Source organism: Arachis hypogaea, chromosome 3 (genome assembly GCF_003086295.3).
Source record: "Arachis hypogaea cultivar Tifrunner chromosome 3, arahy.Tifrunner.gnm2.J5K5, whole genome shotgun sequence".
Taxonomy (NCBI): Eukaryota; Viridiplantae; Streptophyta; class Magnoliopsida; order Fabales; family Fabaceae; genus Arachis; species Arachis hypogaea.
The window spans coordinates 115,519,092-115,525,626 of NC_092038.1; the positions used below are offsets into that span (position 1 = coordinate 115,519,092).

At 40.3% G+C, this 6,535-nt stretch overlaps 2 non-coding genes across 2 annotated transcripts; one reads left to right on the top strand and one right to left on the bottom strand.

The window, feature by feature from the left end:
* The first annotated feature begins 1,517 nt into the window (after positions 1-1,517).
* Positions 1,518-1,621, top strand: LOC112793962 (small nucleolar RNA R71). Its single transcript, XR_003198646.1, has one exon. It is a non-coding gene; the product is annotated as a small nucleolar RNA R71 (small nucleolar RNA).
* Positions 1,622-6,136: 4,515 nt separating this feature from the next.
* Positions 6,137-6,244, bottom strand: LOC112793441 (small nucleolar RNA R71). Its single transcript, XR_003198132.1, has one exon. It is a non-coding gene; the product is annotated as a small nucleolar RNA R71 (small nucleolar RNA).
* Between the last annotated feature and the right edge of the window lie 291 nt (positions 6,245-6,535).

Here is a 6,535-nt window from a genome sequence, read left to right on the forward strand (position 1 = left end):
GGATTATTGAAGCTTTGGCTTCTTCCTCCATATCTAACACCACAAAGTCGGCAGGAAATATAAAATCTCCCACTTTCACCAACAAATCCTCAACTATCCCATGAGGGAATTTAAAAGTTCGATCTGCCAATTGGAGGGCCATTCTTGTTGGTTTGGCTTCCTCAATCTTCATTCTTCTCATCATTGTTAGAGACATCAAATTGATACTGGCCCCTAAGTCACACAAGGCCTTCTCCACCATGACTTCTCCTATGATGCAGGGGATTTGGAAACTGCCTGGATCCTTCAATTTCTGAGGCAATTTGTGTTGAATGATGGCACTGCATTCTTCAGTCAACAACACAGTTTCCTCATTTCTCCAGCTTCTCTTCTTGGTCATTAATTCCTTTAAGAATTTTGCATAGAGTGGCATTTGCTCTATTGCCTCAGCAAACGGAATGTTGATTTGAAGCTTCTTGAAAATCTCCAAGAATCTGGAGAATTGGCCATCCTTTTCACTTTTCATCAAACGTTGAGGATATGGTGCTTTGGGTGTATAAGGCTTCAGGACCTCTTTTTCTTTTTCTTTTGTTGCAGACGGTGTAAAAGATTGTCCCTGTTCCTTGTCTCTCACATTTTCCTTTGCTTCATCCTCTGTGGTTTCCTTTGAGATATCCTTTAGCTTCTTTCCACTTCTGAGGGTTATGGCCTTACATTCTTCCCTTGCAATAGCCTTGGCAGCATGAGAAACGCTTGGCCCAGGGGTTTGCTTAGACAAATACCCAATTTGATTTTCTAGCTTCTGGATGGCAGCTCCTTGGTTTTGCAAGTTAGAATTTACTTCTTCCTTAAAGGCTTTCAATTCGGTTATGTCTTGACCCATGGTTGCAAGCATTCCTTCTATCCTGTTTAATTGATCTTGAAATTGTCAGTTCGGATTAGGTTGGGCAGGTTGATTATTTTGGCCATGATATGGTGGTTGGGAGTAAGTGTTTTGTGTGGCTTGGTATGATCTTTGGTTGGAGTTTTGGTATGTAGAATTGTTATGTTGGTTGGGGTTGTAAGGTTTGTGGTTTTGTGGTTGGATTTGCTGGTTTCCCCACCCAAAGTTTGGGTGGTTTTTCCAGCCTGGGTTGTAAGTGTTGGAATGTGGATCATATGGTTGCCTTTGTTGATTTCCCACATAGTTGGCCTCTTCCCAATCACCTCCTTCAGTGCTTACTTCCTCTTGATCTTGTGTGTGTATTGCAGCCACTTGATTTTTTTCTAATTTCCTGGTGAGCTCTGCTAGTTGCTTGGCAAACACCTTGTTTTGGGCTAGAATTGTATCAACATGGTTCAGCTCCATGACTCCCTTAGTGTTGTGTCTCTCTGAAGCATAGTAGTACTCATTCTCAGCCACTGTCTCAATCACTTCAATGGCTTCTTCCACAGTCTTTTTCCTGTTCAATGAACCTCCTGATGAATGGTCTACAGCCTTCCTTGATTCATAAGAAAGTCCATCATAGAAAATATGCAATTGCACCCAGTCATGGAACATGTCTGGTGGGCATTTCCTTGTCAAATCCTTGAACCTCTCCCATGCCTCGTAGAGAGTTTCACCATCTTGTTGTCTAAAAGTCTGAACCTCAGATCGAAGCCTATTGACCTTTTGTGGGGGGTAGAAACGTGCCAGAAACTTGCTTTCCACCTCATCCCAGGTTGTTAGGCTCCCCCTTGGGAATAATTCCAGCCACTTAGCTGCCTTGTCCCTAAGTGAAAATGGGAACAAGAGCAGTTTATAGGCATCTTCCTGGACTCCATTGGACTTCACAGTGTCGCAAATTCTCAGGAATTTTGTGAGATGTTGGTTTGGATCTTCATTAGCACTCCCACCAAATGAACAATGAGCCTCCACCAGTGATATTAGCTGTGGTTTGAGTTCAAAATTGTTGGCCTGAATGGGTGGTTTCTGAATGCTGCTACCACAATTCCCAGAGGTTGGGTTTATGTATGAACCAAGAACCCTCCTCTCGGGAATGGCATTGTTTCCATCAGCCCTCTCATGGTTGTGAACTTCTCTGTCCATGTTGAGATCTAGAGCTTCCTCAAAATTGTCCTCAGATTCTCCTTCAGATTCTTCTTCTCCCAGTACTCTCTTCTTTCTTGCTTCCGTTCTAAGTTTATGAAGGGTCCTCTCTGGTTCGGTATATGGAGGAGTTGATGTCTCTCCTCTCCTACCTGTCATACAAGAACACAGCACAGGCAATGATGAGCGGATAATTTGTACGCTTTTTGGCATTGTTTTTAGTATGTTTTTGGTATGATCTAGTTAGTTTTTAGTATATTTTTATTAGTTTTTAGTTAAAATTCACTTTTCTGGGCTTTACTATGAGTTTGTGTGTTTTTCTGTGATTTCAGGTATTTTCTAGCTGAAATTGAGGGACCTGAGCAAAAATCTGATTCAGAGACTAAAAAGGACTGCAGATGCTGTTGGATTCTGACCTCCCTGCACTCGAAGTAGATTTTCTGGAGCTACAGAAGCCCAATTGGCGCGCTCTCAACGGCGTTGGAAAGTAGACATCCTGGGCTTTCCAGCAATATATGATAGTTCATACTTTGCCCAAGATTTGATGGCCCAAACCGGCGTTCAAAGTCACCCTCAGGAATTCCAGCGTTAAACGCCGGAACTGGCACCAAAATGGGAGTTAAACGCCCAAACTGGCATAAAAGCTGGCGTTTAACTCCAAGAGGAGTCTCTACACGAAAATGCTTCAATGCTCAGCCCAAGCACACACCAAGTGGGCCCGGAAGTGGATTTTTATGTCTTTTACTCATCTCTGTACACCCTAGGCTACTAGTTTTCTATAAGTAGGACCTTTTACTATTGTATTTAGAATCTTTTGATCACTTTAGATCTCTAGATCATCTTTGGACATCTAGTTCTTAGATCATTGGGAGGCTGGCCATTCGGCCATGCCTAGACCTTGTTCTTATGTATTTTCAACGGTGGAGTTTCTACACACCATAGATTAAGGTGTGGAGCTCTGCTGTACCTCGAGTATTAATGCAATTACTATTGTTCTTCCATTCAATTCCCTTGTTCTTGTTCTAAGATATCACTTGTTCTTCAACTTGATGAATGTGATGATCCGTGACACTCATCATCATTCTCACCTATGAACGTGTGACTGACAACCACCTCCGTTCTACCTTCGATTGGGTGAATATCTCTTGGATTCCTGATTGCACGATGCATGGTTGATCGCCTGACAACCGAGTGCTCGCCTGACAACCGAGCCAACCATTCCGTGAAATCAGAGTCTTCGTGGTATAGGCTAGAACTGATGGCGGCATTCAAGAGAATCCGGAAGGTCTAACCTTGTCTGTGGTATTCTGAGTAGGATTCAATGATTGAATGACTGTGACGTGCTTCAAACTCCTAGCAGGCGGGGCGTTAGTGACAGACGCAAAAGAATCGCTGGATTCTATTCCGGCCTGACCGAGAATCGACAGATGATTAGCCATGCTGTGACAGAGCATAGGAACATTGTCACTGAGAGGATGGGAGGTAGCCACTGACAACGGTGAAACCCTACATAAGCTTGCCATGGAAAGGAGTAAGAAGGATTGGATGAAGACAGTAGGAAAGCAGAGAGACGGAAGGGAAGGCATCTTCATGCGCTTATCTGAAGTTCCTACCAATGAATTACATAAGTATCTCTATCTTTATCTTTTATGTTTTTATGCGTTCATCACCATATCCATTTGAGTTTGCCTGACTAAGATTTACAAGATGACCATAGCTTGCTTCATACTAACAATCTCCGTGGGATCGACCCTTACTCGCGTAAGGTTTATTACTTGGACGACCCAGTGCACTTGCTGGTTAGTTGTGCGAAGTTGTGTTAATGCCATGGTATTGAACACCAAGTTTTTGGGGTTCATGACCGGGGATTATGAGAGTTGTGAAAAGTATTGTTCACAATTTCGCGCTACCAAGTTTTTGGCGCCGTTGCCGGGGATTGTTCAGTTTGGACAACTGACGGTTCATCTTGTTGCTTAGATTAGGTATTTATTTTTTTTTCGAAATTCTTGAAGAAGAATTCTAGAGTTTCATGATGATTTGTTGAAGTCTGGCTGGCTGAGAAGCCATGTCTAATCTCATTGGACCGAGGTTTCAACTTATCATCACAAGAGCTTGTTGATTTTTATCAATCTTGCTTTTGGAGCAGTGATCTGTTAAGGCTTGGCTGGCCTTTGGCCATGTCTAGTGTTTTGGACCGAAGCTTTCTTTGAAAGCTTGGCTGGCTGTGAAGCCATGTCTAATTCCTGGACCGGAGTCTTAGACTAGCATTGCACTGATTCCTGGAATTCTCATTAAGAATTTTGATAACTTTTTCCATTTAATTTTCGAAAAACACAAAAAAATTAAAAAAATCATAAAATCCAAAAATTTCTTGTTTGAGTCTAGTGTCTCATCTTAAGTTTGGTGTCAATTGCATGCATTCATTCATGTGTCTTAAGGATTTTCAAGTAATTCTTGATGATTTTCGTGCTCTGATCTTTAAATTCAATTGACTTGAGTGTTTTGTGTGTCTCATATGCATTCTCATTTTGTTAGTGTCAGTGGTATACAAACTGCTAAGTTTGGTGTCTTGCATGCATTGTTATTTGATTCTTGTTGCATTTTGATTTGTCCTAATTATTAAAAATCCAAAAATAATTTTAATTTGTGTCTTTTCAAGTCAATAATATAGAGAATTGAAGATTCAGAACATACAGCAGAGGAATTGCACAGAAAAAGCTGGGCGTTCAAAACGCCCAGTGAAGAAGGACAGACTGGCGTTTAAACGCCAGCCAGGGTACCTGGTTGGGCGTTTAACGCCCAAAAAGGTAGTGTTTTGGGCGTTAAACGCCAGAATGTGCACCATTCTGGGCGTGTAACGCCAGGATGGCACAAGGGGGAAGATTTTGTTTTCAAAATCAGATTTTTTTCAAGTTTTCAAAGTTTTTCAAAATCAAATCTTTTTCAAATCAATTTTTCAATCAAATCTTTTTCAAAATCAATTTCTTTCCATTTTCAAAGATACTTGCTACCAATTAATGATTTGATTCAACATTTCAAGTATGTTGCCTTTTCTGTTGAGAAAGGTTTAATGTTTGAATCATATCTTTTCTTGTTAGCCAAGTTTTTAATTTTCAAAATCAAATCTTTTTAAAATGTTTTTCAAATCATATTTTCTCAATCACAAATTTTTTAAAACCAATCATATCTTCTTAACCACATCTTTTTCAAAACAGTTTTCAATCAAATCTTTTTGATTTCTAATTTCAAAATCTTTTTCAAAAATCACTTGACTTCTTTCCACCCTTGATTTTCGAAAATCAATTAAGGTTTTTCAAAATGTTTTCAAAATTTCTTACTTAATTTTCGAAAACCACTTCCCTTCTTCTCATATCCTTCTATTTATGGACTAACACTATCCCTTAATGCAAAATTCGAACTCCATCTTCTTTGATAAGTTCGAATTTTCTACTTCTGTCTTCTACTTTTCTTTTCCTCTGACACCTAAAGGAATCTCTATACTGTGACATAGAGGATTCCACATTTTCTTGTTCCCTTCTCTTTCTTATGAGCAGGAGCAAAGACAAAAACATTCTTGTTGAGGCTGACCCTGAACCTGAAAGGACCTTGAAGAGAAAGCTCAGAGAAGCCAAAGCACAACTCTCTTTAGAGGACCTGACCGAATTCTTCAAAGAAGAAGAACCTATGGCAGCCGAAAACAACAACAATGCCAACAATGCAAGGAAGGTGCTGGGTGACTTCACTGCACCTACTCCCGATTTCTATGGGAGAAGCATCTCTATCCCTGCCATTGGAGCAAACAACTTTGAGCTTAAGCCTCAATTAGTTTCTCTAATGCAACAGAATTGCAAGTTCCATGGACTTCCATTGGAAGATCCTCATCAGTTTTTAGCTGAATTCTTGCAAATCTGTGACACTGTCAAGACTAATGGGGTTGACCCTGAGGTCTACAGACTTATGCTATTCCCTTTTGCTGTAAGAGACAGAGCTAGAACATGGTTGGACTCACAACCTAAAGAAAGCCTGGACTCTTGGGAAAAGCTAGTCAATGCCTTCTTGGCAAAGTTCTTTCCACCTCAAAAATTGAGTAAGCTTAGAGTGGAAGTCCAAACCTTCAGACAGAAGGAAGGAGAATCCCTCTATGAAGCTTGGGAAAGATACAAACAATTAATCAGAAAGTGTCCTTCTGACATGCTTTCTGAATGGAGCATCATAGGTATTTTCTATGAGCGGATAATTTGTACGCTTTTTGGCATTGTTTTTAGTATGTTTTTAGTATGATCTAGTTAGTTTTTAGTATATTTTTATTAGTTTTTAGTTAAAATTCACTTTTCTGGACTTTACTATGAGTTTGTGTGTTTTTCTGTGATTTCAGGTATTTTCTGGCTGAATTTGAGGGACCTGAGCAAAAATCTGATTCAGAGACTAAAAAGGACTGCAGATGCTGTTGGATTCTGACCTCCCTGCACTCGAAGTGGATTTTCTGGA